The sequence below is a fragment of the Myiozetetes cayanensis genome, unplaced genomic scaffold, assembly GCF_022539395.1.
Source record: "Myiozetetes cayanensis isolate MyiCay16 unplaced genomic scaffold, myiCay2020 scf9, whole genome shotgun sequence".
In the NCBI taxonomy this organism is placed as follows: Eukaryota; Metazoa; Chordata; class Aves; order Passeriformes; family Tyrannidae; genus Myiozetetes; species Myiozetetes cayanensis.
Genome location: NW_026088185.1, coordinates 20098143 through 20113665, shown reverse-complemented (window position 1 = coordinate 20113665; position 15523 = coordinate 20098143). Strand labels below are relative to the sequence as shown.

The window sequence follows — 15523 nt, the reverse complement described above, 5'->3', positions numbered from 1 at the left end:
ATATTTAGTGTGGACCTCTGGTTAGTTAACAGTTGGTGAGCCCATTCTCTCATACACACAGACATACAAGCATGAAAAAAAAGCCAAAGAAAAAATATTTCCTTATATATTTTTTGCAAAATTTATCTAATAAGGGAATTTCTTCAGATACCATACATATATATATATTGAAAACAACAGAGATTTTATTCCTGAATCATCAGAATCTGAGATGCTCAGAATCTTATGAGACCTGCTGTTCCTGAGTCTGAATATCACCAGATTTTTCTTCCTAGGAAACAAGGAACAAGGTCACTTCAATAAAATGCTTGGAATTAATGTAGTATACCTTGATTATAAAATGATCTGATTTTGCAAGTAAGAGTACTGCATCACAACATCACATTAAGAGTAGAGGCCAGATACCAGATTTAACGAGGTTAAAAAGAAAAAAAATCACACCATCATCACAGTCAGTCAGTACAAAATGGCTTTGAATTCCCCGTTCCATCTTTGGCTCTACCTTAACAGCAAACCAGAGGGTACAATCTAATTCCGAAACGTGGAAAAGATCATGTTGCTATGATTTATTACAGGTAAAATCAAATGCATTTCCAGCTTACCTGATTGAAGGAGAATGAACAATCACAGCAAAGCCCAGCATCCAAAAATAATGTATGTCTCCTCCTGAAATAGTCCAGATTTCCATCCACAAAGCTTTACTAATTAATTATAATTTCTGTATTCTCAGTGGAAAAGAAAACACAGAGACCTTTCCAGAATCCTCTCTGATTCTGCCTCCGCTTCCTGTTCTCAGTCTCACTCTATGGTACCCAACATATATCAGAAAACAGCTTATTAGGAGAAGGGGGGCTGGAGGGAGGGGGATGGATGGAGGGGGAGAAGTGACGAGCCCGCAGCACCTGACGTGGCAGCTCCACCTACTGGTGGCCAGCACAGCAGGGACCGAGCGCAGCCTCCGAGGCTGCTCCAGCCCAGGCGTTCTGACCTGCACTTCAAACAGCTCCTGGGTAATAACTTCCTTCAGGCGAGAACCAGAACAGATCAACAGAACCACACTGTTTGTTGAATAGCCCCTTGAAATACTTTTTATTAAAATAATTAAATTTAAATTGTCTCTATGCACTGAGCAGAGCATTCAGTTCTAAATGTGCTGTTTCCTTTAAAAATGCATGGGAAGGGAGGTGAAAATAACAGAGCACAGCTACTGACTGCCCCCCTTACTCATGTATGCAGAACTTGCTGATTATCTACTGCCTTATTCATTAAATACTACTACACATTTTTTGGCATCATGTTCATTTCCTTCATGTGCGTAAAATGTACTAAGCCCATGTAAAAAGCATAGCTCAAAGTCTTTCCCTAAGACAGGATTCCTGGGCATGTGCAGATTTCCATCTGCTTACCTAGGATTCCTCTGGCCCTCCTGGGAAGGGTTATTAGAGCAGTGGCTCCAGCATCCCCTGGTCCAAGGGCAACATCACTGAGTGAATAATGTCCTTCAGGCAGCATATTATTTTGTCCTGCGTGTCAGTTTAAGGAGTATTGTGTCTATGGAAAGCAAAGCGTAGGAACGCTGAGCAATGTCAGCAAGTGTGTGCAATATATTGACCCACAGCCTGGGGTTAGAGGCCACTACAGTTCCCAAAGAATTTAAAATCAAGCTATCAGCTTTGTTCAGTCATGTGGGATTTAATGAACAAACATTATTGCACAAAACAAGAAGACAAGCATATAAAACCAATATTTTGCTTTCTTGTAGCTCCTGTAGTTCCTTTAAATACCTTTTCTGTAGTGCCTAGAAACAGCCCAGTTCTCTGTCCCACTGGGCACACGCTTCTTCTTGGAAGTGAGAATCCCAGGGCATGTATCCAGCCTGATGGTCACTACCAAATCACAGCTGCACAAAGCAGCAGTAGTGGTGGGAACTGCCTATGATTCACATCCCTCATCTCTACCATCAATGGACATCCCTTTTTCAGTTAGCATTTATCCTTAAGCATTTGTGCAATTTGTGAGTAGTCCTTTTGATTTCAGTTACACTTGCTGTGTGCTTGACAGATATCAACACCAAATTCCTGAATAAGGCAGCAGCAAACAGAAATACAATTTTAGGGGATGTACATATTCTGTATATTAAATGAAAGAGATGTACCCCCACCTTAAAAATGGGTTTCTTTTGTAAAACTGGGCCACACAAGGACACTCCAAGCAAATCCCCTTTTTGTTTCAAAAAGACTTTGTGAGCATGAACATATACCACTTTCTTATTTAAAAAAAAAATTGTTCTCCCATTGATTTTAATATTTACATTTTCAAACTTCCAGAAGTTAAGAAGGAATGTATTTTAATAAAAAAAGTTTTCATTGTCTCTACAGCATAGGTTTTGCTTTCATGGGATTATGCTAATTTAGCAAACCCATGAATGAAGAGAAGCTGATGTCTACATTTTAAACTCCTTAGGAACATTGTTTTGCAAATGCATTGTGTTTTGAAAATCAAACCAGTCCTTGGGGAGGACTTTCATTTGCATAAATGCTTAATTTCTTTTATGTATCATTTTTAATCTTAAAAACATTTCTTACAGTCTTTGGAAGTTTTCTTTAGAAAGTCTTTATGTCATCATCCAAATGTAATCATCATCTAGTAACATCATAGTTAAGGAGAAGTTATACATCATGAATCTGTTTCTCTTGGAAAAATAAAGAAATTCTAATCTACATAACAAACTATTTCAACCTTGTTAAAAAAATAAGAAACACAGCCCTCAATACTAGCTGTGTAATTCCAACAGAAACAGGCATACCTTCTGAATCTAAGCTGGTTCAGAGATTTGAGTCTCTGATAAGTTTTATTACAGTATAGTCTTAGAATAGCTAATTTTTGTGAACTAACGTTCCACAAGATGGTTAGACTACTGTCGTATTACTAAAGAACTATTTTTTTGTGGTCCTTATATTTATTGCAATTTTCAGTGGTATAGCAGTTGACACAATGACTATACACAATGTATTTGTTGATACCAAGACAGCCTTCTCATAGGTGTAGGTCTGATATTAGAGAAATGTTGTGCCACTGATTTAAACAGTTCAATTATCAACCCTCACACTGCAAAAAAAAAAAAAAAATCCAGAAAATGTAGGTTTTTTTGTAGAAATGCTCATGGCACACAAATTTATGGTAAATATTCATTTATTAATATTTCAGAATCATGGAATGGCTGGGTTGGAAGGGACCTCTGGAGAACATCTAGTCCAACCCCTCTGCTAAAGCAAGCTCACCTAGAGCAGGTTGCACAGGATCACAGACAAGTGGGTTTTGAATGTCTCCAGGCAAGGAGACCACTGTGTTTCAGTTTGTGTCCATTGTCCCTTGTCCTGTCACTGGGCACCATTGAAGAGAGTCTGGTCTCATCTTCTTGACATCTGTCCTTAAGATATCTGTATGCATTGATAAAATCCCCTTTGTCTCTTCTCCAGGGCAAACAGGCCCAGATCACCTATAGCTCATATACGACCTATATTCTTCTTTAATCAATGTCCAAGATTGCCTGTACAGTGATTCAAATTCACTGAAACCAGTCAGAGTCTTTGATTTACTGAAACAGAGTTTGAATTATGCTCTTGAATTATGTGGAACAACAGGGCAGAAACAAAAACCTATATACAATTATACTGTAAATACATCAAACCAACTGTATGGAACAACTGCCCTCCAAAGCCCTGAATTCTTAAACATGAAAATTTCATTTCAAAAATCCATATCAAATGTATATATGTGACACATACTGTGTATACAAAATCTCTCTCCTTCCTTTCCTCTGCCTCACTAGATCCCACTGCCAGATCTGAAAATCAGAAGTGGTCATTCAACAAACAGGCTGCTTTGACAAAAGTAATTTATAGCAATGCCAGCCTGACACTTGTTTCAATTTAAATTATTTGTACAACTTCTAATGAATCATCACTGAAAGTTCAGTTCAGAAATTACATTTAAAATCTAGGTTGAAAAGCCCTGACATTTCTAAATAATCTGTCTGGGAATCTTGCCCCAGGTGCAGTTATGCTCTCAGTAATGTCTGAATAAATGCAAAGCTATTCAGTCACTTTTAACTAAACAGCTGAAATACAAATGTTGAAAAATCTTAGTTCCAAAGAGAAAAATAGTTTTGAAGTGTTAAACATGAATACAGCCCCTTTATGAGGTCTCATAAGGACAAGCCCTGTATGTAACTCACATGTAAATTTTCAGCAATGCAGTCATCAGCCTGATTATAACATCAAATATTTTGTTTGACTAATACAATTACTTTTGGACAATAATTCTCTTTATTAATTCTCAGACACTTTTGTGAACAGTAAGGTGTACTTAAAGATACCAAAATACAAGACTTTATGTGATAATTATTTCTTCAACTACTTACCGGTATTAGCCTTTGAAAATGATTGAATTTGCAGTATTGAGCTAAGTGCAATGAATCTGACTTCAATTCAGGACTGGCTGATGTAAGTGTATAAAACTCTTCTTCTTCATCATTGGTTTCCCTCCTTTTGTCTCTAGTGTGCAGAATCAAAAACCCCTGTTTTTAATAAATTTTGTACCATCTACTAATGCATATTTACAAGTTGAGGACCTGACGTAGTGGCTTTCCAGTTAATAATCTCCACTTTTACTTGAGAATATATTTTTATTTGACTGTTGCATGCAGTGGCAAGCAAAATTTAGGGAAGTCGAACTCCAGTGGAAATATCTGGTCTAAGGATCTTTTAGGAAGATCAGTGGTAGACACGCAGATGAGTTTCTACCATTTCTTTTTATTCGCAAACTTGTGGGTTGCACATGTGGAATTTCAAAATTGGGAAAGAAAATACAAAATGTGGCTAGCAGTCAAATGCTACAGAACAGAACTGCAGAGCTTCTTGGGATAAAGACAAGCCTGAGGTTACACTTCAATGCCACATCCTCATTGTTTCATCAGTAATAACATTATATTCCCTTTGTATAGGCTCACTTAAAAGTAAAATGACTTCGTAGTAACTTAAGCCTTTGACCACTAAAATATTTTAACAGGCCATAGAGCACACTATCTGAAAAATTAGCTGTTTTAAATTATTCCTAACATCATAATAAAGATATGTGATCAGCAATCTGTACTTTAATGGTTGTAGCTTTTAATAATAACAAAATTATTTTAAAATTAATGTTAATAAATAATAGCTAAACCCCTCCAACTCTTGTAGAAAAAACAATACAAAGGCCATACAAAAATGGACTCAGTTGTGATAATTCCATTGGTTTAGCAAAAATTAAATAAAAATAAATCACAAAGCATAAACCACCCCAACCACCTTCCATATATGCCTAAGTGCTTCCAAAATCTTGTCCTCAGGTTACAACTTTCAGATGAACTACAGTCACAGTTATAAAATTATCGTGAGCTGAACAAAATGTACACAGCAATCACAGCTCAGAGATACCTTAAAATATTCAATTTATATATGCACACATGCTGTTCATATATTTAGAAAGAGTAGGAATTCTGTTTTGAAGAAATGAGATCATCATGTGAGACTGATCTCTGTTTAGTCTAAGTTCAAGATAATTAGCAGCAGGCAATAATAAAGTCAACAAAAAAAGATTTTTTTTTCTTATGCTAGTGATCCTCAAGCTAGAGGTGGGTCTCGGTGGCACAGTGCTTGTTTCAGGAGCTTCACAGCCAACTTCACTTGGCATTGTTAATTACTTAATGAGAGAGTTGGTGAAAAGTTCCATAGGTTAACTGGAAAGATGCAGCTTTCCCACCATGTATCTTCTAGATGCTTCTATCCTCTAGCATGTAGCAGGCACTGCATCTGCTGCCACTGCAGAAGTTTAGGGATTTCTGATTGCTAGAAAAAACATTCCTTCTAATCTTATTAATCTTACTTGACAAGATTTTTTATTTTATGTCTATTTTGGCATGACACACAAGAGTCATAGAAGGCAACTAATTTATTAGGAAATACTTTTTTGCACGACATGTGACCTGAAGAACTTCCGGAGATACAGGCTTAGGAGGATTCTGAAAAACATTAGATTTTTATGTGAATAATAAGAATTAGAACAGGGAGCAGGCACTGACTTCAGCAAACTTCTTGTCTAAGTTCCAGAACATAATGTATGTATGTCTCAGTTCCTCAACTCTGAAATGGAGATAATTCCTGACTTTAGAAGGGGCTATAGGATAAGTTAATTTTGTTTGCTAACCAAGCTATGGAGATCAAGAGTGAAGAAATATTTTAATATTCCTTGTAATGTCCAAAGGAGCCAGCCAAGCCTTGGAAGCTATTATTTCAGGCCCTATATATTCATAGGACACAGAACATGTTCAAAAGAATCTACTATATATATATGACAAGATCAATAAACAAAGACGAAATGCAAGCAATCGATTTCAGAGTGAACAAATACAATTTAAGATAGTCAGATTTTAAGAGGTGGAGAAATGAATTAAATGATACCTCAGCAACAAGTGCCCTAGTGCTCTCAGAGCTAGTAACAAAATCTAATAATGTCCTCCCAGGACACCTATAAACAGAGAGATTGCATTCATACGTTTTCATTCCATTTATTGCTACTGAGTCATGTGGTTTAATTGGTCAGATGAAAGGTAATCATCACTTCGAGAGAGGGGAGGTTTTGCTTAGCAAACCTCAAGTTATAATTTATTTATTTGCTAGTCTTTAAAAGCTGGAATGCTAGAATAATTGCTCTGTTTAATAACATATGCTTGCCAAGTTGATTTTGCATTAGAAAGTTTCTCTGCATCTCAGAATGCCTAGGAGTTATCTGCACTAAAAATGGTACCTTTATAACTAAGCTGTGAAAATATAGTACAGAGAGATGACAACAAATTCCAAACAATTGACTCTAATGTGTTAAAGAAAAGTAACTGTACTTTGATCTGCTTTCAGCCAAGAATGATGAGGATACAGAAGCTGTAAACTATTCAGCACGCTGAATTATGAAGTAAGCACAAGCTAATGCCTTAATAGTTCTACTATAGGCATACAGTGTCAAAGAGAGCAAAAATGGAAGTGAAATTTACTTTCAAATACTGTTGTACACGTTCCTTTTCAAATCTGTCTTCACTGTTGGTCATTAAAAGAGACTTCAGTATTAGCCCCAGGTAGCCAAGAAATTACTGGCTTTACATTTTGAAAACATTATGAACGTGATACAAAAACAATTCTTCTTCAAAAACAATTAGCAAGACCAAGTAGTTTTTGTTACATAGAAAAATATTCAGAAACCTCTTAAATTCCAAAGCTATCTTTCTTAGGCAGAGGTGAAATCTGGCAGCCTGCACTAATACACCTCAGATGCAAAGTTTTTAGATATGACAGAAAAGCAACAAAATTAAAAGATTGCTGATGTTTGCTGGTCACCAATTTCTCTCTAAGTAACCCTGGAACAAGGCAAAATACCTCATATTTAAAATCACATTAAAGTTCAGTTTCACTTGAATGAGTAATTTGCAAGGGTGACTCTCAGACTTTAAAGGCAAGAATGATTTGCTTTATGATTTCATCAGAACTAAATAACAAAGCCTAATAACTTTTGATTGAGAATAATTTATGTCTTTTAAAAAGATGACATATGAAGGAACCAGGATACCTGTTCAATCTGCAGACCTTGTCTTTTGCCTTAGCAATTTAGAAATTCAGCTCTGGAGTTTGCGATTTAAGAGATTTGTGGATTAAAGAAAGACAAAAAGGAAAATAAAGGGTTCTAAATATCTTCTTTGAGGCACGTAAATGACAGGCGTAGATAAGTGTCTGTTGGCCAGAATAGCTGCGGGCATTGCTCCTTAAGCTTAACATCCCATGTGCTGTGGAAACTGGAGTTTGACCTTTTGCTCCATCTCTTCTGGGCAAATGTTTTTGCATGATTTAATAGAATGGTTATTTTTTATGCAGATGACTGTTAGCCATGCTCTGAGAGGCAAAGAGAAATTTCTGGTAGAAACTAGCTCTATCAGCATGGTTGAATAAACAAAATGATTCTTCCAGCTATGCTAGTTTTAGGCCACTTAAATAATAAAAAAAAAAATCATAAAATGAGATTTGTTCAATGGGTATTTGCTTTCATTCCTATATTTACTATAATTACTATGATTAATAACACCATGAATAAATCATGTTTGAAGGTGTTGTTGGAGAGCTTTAGGAGACTTAGAATCAGTTCTCTGAATCTCTTCTGAATTTTTCATAGAAAACCTTTATTTTCTCACAGACATGTAACTGAAAGGTTGTACCACTGAAAAATGCAGTTTTTATGGGAAAATATAAACTTAGAAAAATCCTCTGAATTTCAGCAGTTAAAAGTCTATTGTGTTTGACTTACTGTGGCATTTTATTGTGATACATGTGAGATATTATCATATCTCATTTTCAATGTACTCTTCACAGAAGATATGGAAAATCAAATCTTGCTTTGTCGATGAGCTTTACCACTAAGGTGTAATTGTTATAAACCTACAGATTAAAGAAGTGAGATAATAGACTGTAGAAGGATTAAGATTACAGAATATAAAACAGAGTAAAAGCGTCTATGAATTTGTGAGAGAGAAAATATTCTGTATAATGGAGCGGAAATGCATGTTTCTTACCAGTACACTTTTAACTAAATTTTTACTCTACTGCTAAGAATTATATATTAGTAAAAGTAATAAAAAAATCATACAATCTCCAAATCTCTTGTAACAGTTTTATCTCACATTTAATATTTCAGATTTTATTAATTCAAATTATGTATATTTTTTAGATAGCCTAAAAGTGTTTGTTTTACTTATGAAGGAAGTTGGATTAATATTTGAAACTTTAATGTTACATATTCCAATTAAATTATTGTTTTGTGAAAAGTACCTTCAAGAAGTGACTTTAGAATTAGGCTTAGAATATCAGCTTCATTATTTTAGGTCTAAAGTAGGCCCATAGTCTTTCATAGTGCATTTTCATGTTTTTACAAAGTTTTCAAAGTATATTCCAAAGTATTTCCTGCTCCATTCCTCGAGAGTGTGGGCAGTGGGAGATGCAGTGTCCGTGGAGCCAGGCCGTGCTGCAGCACCACGGACAGCGCTCACTGCGGGCAACGCGGATCCTTCACAACCTAAAGATATTATTTCTGCATGAAATAGTATTTTATAGGAAAAAATGCTTGAAACAAAGTTAGTCTAAAGTGTTTGTGGGGTGGTTTGTGTTTTGTTTTCTTTTTTTTAATGACAATAGGATTTCTAAGACAGTCCATGCTCACACATAGGTGTTCTGACCTATTATTGTAATTACTTGAACACTATATTTTAATACTTCAGAGTTCTTACAAGGTCCAAGAGCTCATTGTAGGGATTGAAAAAGCATAGAAATGGATCATTTTCCTGAAGACACTTCAAGGGTTTGTGTTAACCATGATGAGCGGTTTAAGCTGATTCAACTGCAAGTTGCTACTCAAAGGAACTATCTCTCGAGCTACTTCCCAGTGCTGACATTAGTGATTTTTGTAATGAGTCAGATCATGGATCCTAATTGAAAATTCCATGGTCTTCATCTAGATTCATTCCTAGTTAACTTATGCATTTTTTCCTCCCCCAAACCCCTCCCATGTTTTGGTGTGAATAAAATTCCTTGCACAGCTGAGAACTGTTGAGCCAACCCCACATGCAGGTGGCTGCTGTGTGATGTGACAGAGCAGGTGTACGTGATAGAAATAGAAGATAAAAGTAGAAACAGTCAGCTACCCAGCATTCCAGTATAAGGTATCCTTTAGTAACAGTAAATCCAACATTGCTATTACCGGAATAGTGGTTAGAGACAACTGGGTGAGGCAACTTGTATGTTAGTCTTTTATAACTAATAGTGTCCAGAGTACAAAAGATCGAGGCAATAGAGCCTTGGGTTAAAATAAATAAAACAGATCACCCTAAAAACTCTTTACTGAGCAATAATGTAATAGCACTCGTGAAATCCAAGCATCTCTTCCTCCTGTCTTACATAAAGATCTTTCTTCCTCTGTCTTTCAATGAGGATATAATTTATAATTTTGGAGAATCAATAATCAAAGGCAAAATAGTAAGCACACTTATTTTCTACTATTTTGTAGTGGGGGGGTCTGAATAAAGAATGACTTACTTATTTCTAAACACAAAGTGCATTAGGACGTAGTAAAATAAAGATATCTGGCAGAACTTTGAGTTTTCTGCCATTATTTGTATATTGATGTATATACTTACTTCAATGTAAAAAAAAAAAAAAAAAGCTGTGCAGTTTAAACCTCGAACCCATTTTCAAATACTGGTAAGCATTTATTAGTCTTTATTTTAGAGCTGTGCAGTCAGGGGCTAACTGCGATCCACACCTCCCCGGTGGCTGGGCAGGGTGTGCGGATCCAGCGGGCTCGTTCTGTGCCAGTAGGTGGAGCCCGCAGAGAACCCGCGGCCGCCTTGTTTCCTCCCCCTCCGCTCTTCTCCCCCCTCCCTCCCTTTCATTTCCCCCACAACCAATTTTCTGATCGATGCTGGGATTCAAGGAGTGAATCTCAGAACAGGAAGCAGGCGAAGAGACTACAGAATACTGCAGAGGTTTCTTTGTTGCCTTTATGGGGAGGTTCTTGCTTTATTTCTTTCCTTTTTCATTTCAGTGAAATTAAGAGTTTACAAGCTTCTTTGCCCAGGAACCTGTATCTGCAGTAGGAGCCTCTCATCATCTATCTACAAGTGTATGGATATTTCTTGTGCTATGATTTTTAATTCTCTTTTAATCAGGTAAGACCCTTTTTTATTTAATTTGAATGCTTTAGACAACAAATTCCAGTTGTTTTATACCAAGATTCTTCTCTTGTGGTGCCACACCTAGTTTTCAATTAATATTAATAGAGCAAGAGGAGAGGAAATCATAGCCATCTTTGCCACTGCATGGATTTTTCACTGCATTTAATTAGGTCTTAGCACAATAACAAAAATGTTGTTCTTTGGAGGTTTCTGGTCCCGTGTTTTTTAACCTTGCATGTTTATAGGGATTACTTTTGAGTTTGTGTTTTTTGTCCTAATTGTGGTAATTTGTTGCTGTTATTTTGAGGTGGTCATCCACAAGTGTTTTCTTTTTCTACTGGAGGCTATATACTGTGCTGTATTCAGAATACAAATTGGAGTATGTTCTAAAGCACACAAATGCATCCTTGGGATGGCACAATTTTGATGCAGAAATGTGCTGTTGCTTCTTTATGCTATCTTCAGACTGAGGCTTTCTTTACTTCCTAAATTCATCATTTTGTTTCTGTGAGCCATGGGAGATTTACAGGATTCTCCCCTCCCTCATCTCCCAAAACAGCCTCTCCCTGATGGAAGACAGAATGGAGGACTTGTCTGTGACTAAACATGGTTTTGCACTGCTGCATATACCATATGAAACACATATGTTTCGTGAATTGTTTTACATATACAAGAATGAAATTTTTATTAAAAAAAAATTCATCCCATATTGCACGAGAGGGAAAAATTATTCCTTTCATTATTTTTTTAGAAGCATGATACACACTGGGAGAGACAGCAGAATGACTCAGGAGGTGGGAAGCTCATGCAGCACCCCCTGACTCTTCTTTCAAACCTTCTGGTCTTTTATCTTACCTTCTTTGAATTACACCAATAATATGTTTATAGTTGGGAAAAACAACACAGAAAAGCATTGACTTACACACTCACAGATCAGAGAAGGGGCTTAGTAGCCAATTTGTGAAAAAATAAAGAATGTGCCATCAGTTTAAATGCATTTTGCTTTTGAGTATAAGGTGGTAAGTAGCACTTAATCAAAATTTTCACACACCTGTATAACGGTAAATCTTTCTGTTTTAGTGGTGATTAGTGAAGCAACAGAAAATTGCCTGTTGGGATTTGAATGCTGGGTGCTGCGTTGGGTTTAGATGACTCCATAGATACATGTGAAATGTTAAGAAGGTTCACGCTCGTTCTCACCATCTGTGCAGGTTGCCTGCTTGGCTGTATTTTTGTGATTGATGTTTACAATATGTATATCTGGGTATGGTTCAGCCACTGTAGTATCTGAAAATCTCTTCACTAGATGGTAAAGGATCCTCAGTTCTTGAACAGATTTGGAGAAACGATGAATAATCATGTCCAAATGATCTGCAATTTCCTCCAGTGACAAATGCATTAAATAAATGATGCTCTCATATGTCTATAGGCCCCACTTCAACAACAAACAGGCATGTCAATGGGATGACTCACATTCTTAGTATTAGGCAAGTGGATAACTACCTGGCTCTGTTCTCTTGATTTTTGACTGCACCAATTTTCAGGGAAAGAATAACTTTTTTAATCACAGAAATTTTGCAATGTTCATAAAATGCAGCTAGTAGGCCAAATGAGCATGTAGTTTCAAAGACAAGCTATAGATTAACTTGTATGTTTAAAAAATAAAAAGAAAATCCATAGAGTTATTACAGGTTTTGAGTACGTTCATTGTGAGCATTAGGTCTTGGGAAATAAGAGGCACATAAATGGCCATATTATATGAAAGCATGATCCAGTTACCTTTCAGTAGGAATGAAGTTGGATATTTCTGGAGGAGTTCAAGCAAAACTTGACCCCAGGAGAAAGGTGTCCCTCTCTCCCTTTTGTGAAACTTAATTTTAGGGGGTATTTAAGCCTTCTTGCTCTTCTCTAATTGAAGTGTACTCTGTACTCATATAAGCATCAGATCTCCACAGGAGATCCCAGCATACCTACTCTGCAGCCAGAGCAAGAGTCCAGCATCAGTTACGCTGCCAGGGCTGCTTGCTGATGATTTCTTTGTCACAGACCTGGATGAATGGATTCATTGGGTCATTGCCTGCAGCCCCACTCGACTCCTCAGTAGCCCTAAAACTCTTCCACCGAAAGGATGGAGGGGACACTGAAATCTCATGTAGTCTGTCTGCTTGAATCCTACTTGGTAGCAAGAAATGCAACCATAATGCCCTCTTATGCATCCAGCTCTTGGCTGGAGCATGAAAATCTCAAACAAGCTTTTTACTGTGTTGCTTCCAGTGTTTCCAAATGTTCACACCAGCTTCTCCAGAGCACAGCGTGGATCCTTTGCAGCCACAGACACTGGTCCTGTACTCCCCCTGAGTGGGAGCAGCCTCTCACCCATCAAAGCCCTCCTGTTCCTCTCACCCTCAGTCCCAGCTTGCTAAGCAGGCGTCAGGGACTCCAGGGCCTCCTTTCTAGAGCCTTCCCGAAGTCACTCGAATAAATCCATTTTTTGTGCCTCCTGTTGTCTCACTGACACCTACCGGTCTCAGAAATGCTGGGTTAAAAGGCGTTTTTGCCAATCAGGGCCTGAATCTCCTGTTCTTCTGTTATTGTCTTTGAAAGGCAAATAATGTACCCAATTTCCAAGAGGTGTTAATGACAGGAGGCAAATGATGTTGTGAATTACTAAATACCATAAGGATAAAACAAACAAACAAGCTAAGGAGGAAGTTATTAATTCTGTACTCACTGCATGTTTGGGAAAATATGCAGTAAAGGAGGTTTGGGACCAAAGTACTAAAAGAGGACCACATTCATGTTATTCAGATTGAATTCTAAGTTTGCAACTTTACCTCTCTTACTTCTGCTCCTGAACCTACTGTTGTTCCTTTTCTCCAACCCTTACCTCCAACCGAAGTTAGGCTGCTTCCTCTTTCTGCCTCTGACTGGTTTGGGACCAGCAGAAGGGCTTTGTTTCCGCTCCTGGTTTCCATGTTTGATGCCTCAGCAGCTCTCACTATCAGTGCTGCTGAAGGGGCTGCTAATACCAGGCAGAAACATAGGCAACATGTGGCAGCTCTGTAAGTATTTATTAAAAGCTGCTAAGAAGCTTTTTTTTCTGAGCATATTTAGAAATTATTTAGAGAAGTGCTGAATGGCCAGATTTCAATAAATTTAAACAGGAGCAACAAAACTCAAACTCTTATATTGCCTGAGCAGCCTACTTGACACAATTCAGGGTAAATAGATTGTAGCAAAAGTTCTCAAAAAAAATGGCTGCACTTTAATGCTGCAGCATCACCATCATGCTCATTAAATAATTACAAAAATAGTTTTGAATCATTCCTATTAAAAAACCCAAGAACATAGGTCCATTATTCTTGCCTACTGGTTTATAAACTTGTCGATTACTGACATATGCTTTCAAACTTTTTCCAATAAGCAGACTACAAATGTACTTTTTCTATTAAATGTTGATGATTTTGTTGTTACAAGCATTCAGACTGAAAGAAACAAGTATCATGAGGATACATGAATCTGCATTGTCAAGTTAAGCTTTTCTTTCTAACTTCATTGAAAGGAGTAACTCACTATTTATAGTGTCATTAAAGAAATAAATCCATTCTCAACAATTAATGTTTGGCAAAGCTGAAGGCATTATGAAGAGATTAACATGATGGAAACTATTAAGCAAACAAAGCTCCATCAGCTCTGTTCATACTATATGGGGGAAAAAAAGGTGTTTGTTTTTTTTTTTTAAAATTGTGAATAAGTTATTTTTTAGGTCTCTCTAGCTGAAGTTCAGTGATTGTTTCTGTATGAAGTTTTCGTAAGTTTTGTGTAATTGCAATCCCACTTGCTGCTTGATTCTTACCTTGGCTTTCCTTAAGTGTGGGCAGAATATGATTTTGGCCAGAAGAATTGTTCTTGAACTGCTAATTCTAGTTGGTTCTCACTCATCTTTTTGGAGATCCTCACAGGTGCTTCCCATTATGCATTAAAAATGCAAACTTCCTCTACCAGGAAAGAGGATCATGTTCAATAAGATAATTATTGCTTATCTTACCTGCACAAACTGGTAACACGTCGCATGCATTTTAAGATGATGGATGTCCAGGTTTTCAACATACAGCAAGTGGTCTTCTCATCCTCTGAAGTGGCCTTGTCATATCACAGGAGATGCCTGATTTTTATGGCATGTAGTGCTGCTTGTCCGGTCTTAAGTGGAGTTGTAACATATAGCTTTGAGTAATTTGGAAAATGCCAAATGACTCCCTCTAGCCAAAAAAATTGGGTACCATTCAACCCTGCAGTAAAAAGCATGACGGCAGTAGGTCTGTCTAGCCAGCTCTCAGCTCAGCACTTTGGTTTCAAAGGCAGCGTTTGTGCTGTACTGACCTACACAAACCCATCTGATTATTTTGACCCGCTAACTCACCACTCTGTAGCTTTCTGCTTGCTGGTTTGGAGTTAACTTAATTAAAGCTACAATATTTCCAGATCTAGTGCTGTCACTCCTGCTGTCTCTCCTGTGACAGCAGGGTGAATTTTGCCTTAGATGAATTATTACCAGCAGGCTTTCACAGTGGGGCACAGAAACAGTCTTCCTGTCTGAATGGGTGTTATTTATACTTTTATTTTTTCTATACCAACCTCACCATGTCTCACCATCCTCAGTGTAACTGCAAAATCTTTCTCAGACTTTGACTCCAATGTAGTTTTGTTTGATGATAAATG

At 37.2% G+C, this 15523-nt stretch overlaps 2 protein-coding genes across 5 annotated transcripts in view; one reads left to right on the top strand and one right to left on the bottom strand.

Moving 5' to 3' along the window:
* The window catches only part of LOC126652968 (sodium channel protein type 2 subunit alpha-like), a 72997-nt gene extending 72155 nt beyond the window's left edge, over nucleotides 1-842 (bottom strand). Inside the window, 1 exon segment of the mRNA XM_050340275.1 lies at nucleotides 603-842. The gene's annotated coding sequence lies outside the window, so the exon portion shown is untranslated.
* Nucleotides 843-10503: 9661 nt separating this feature from the next.
* Nucleotides 10504-15523, top strand: part of SCN2A (sodium voltage-gated channel alpha subunit 2) — a 76421-nt gene continuing 71401 nt past the window's right edge. For all 4 annotated transcript variants that reach the window (XM_050340271.1, XM_050340268.1, XM_050340272.1 and 1 more), the window contains exon 1: nucleotides 10504-10798. The gene's annotated coding sequence lies outside the window, so the exon portion shown is untranslated. The remainder of the gene's footprint in view (nucleotides 10799-15523) is intronic.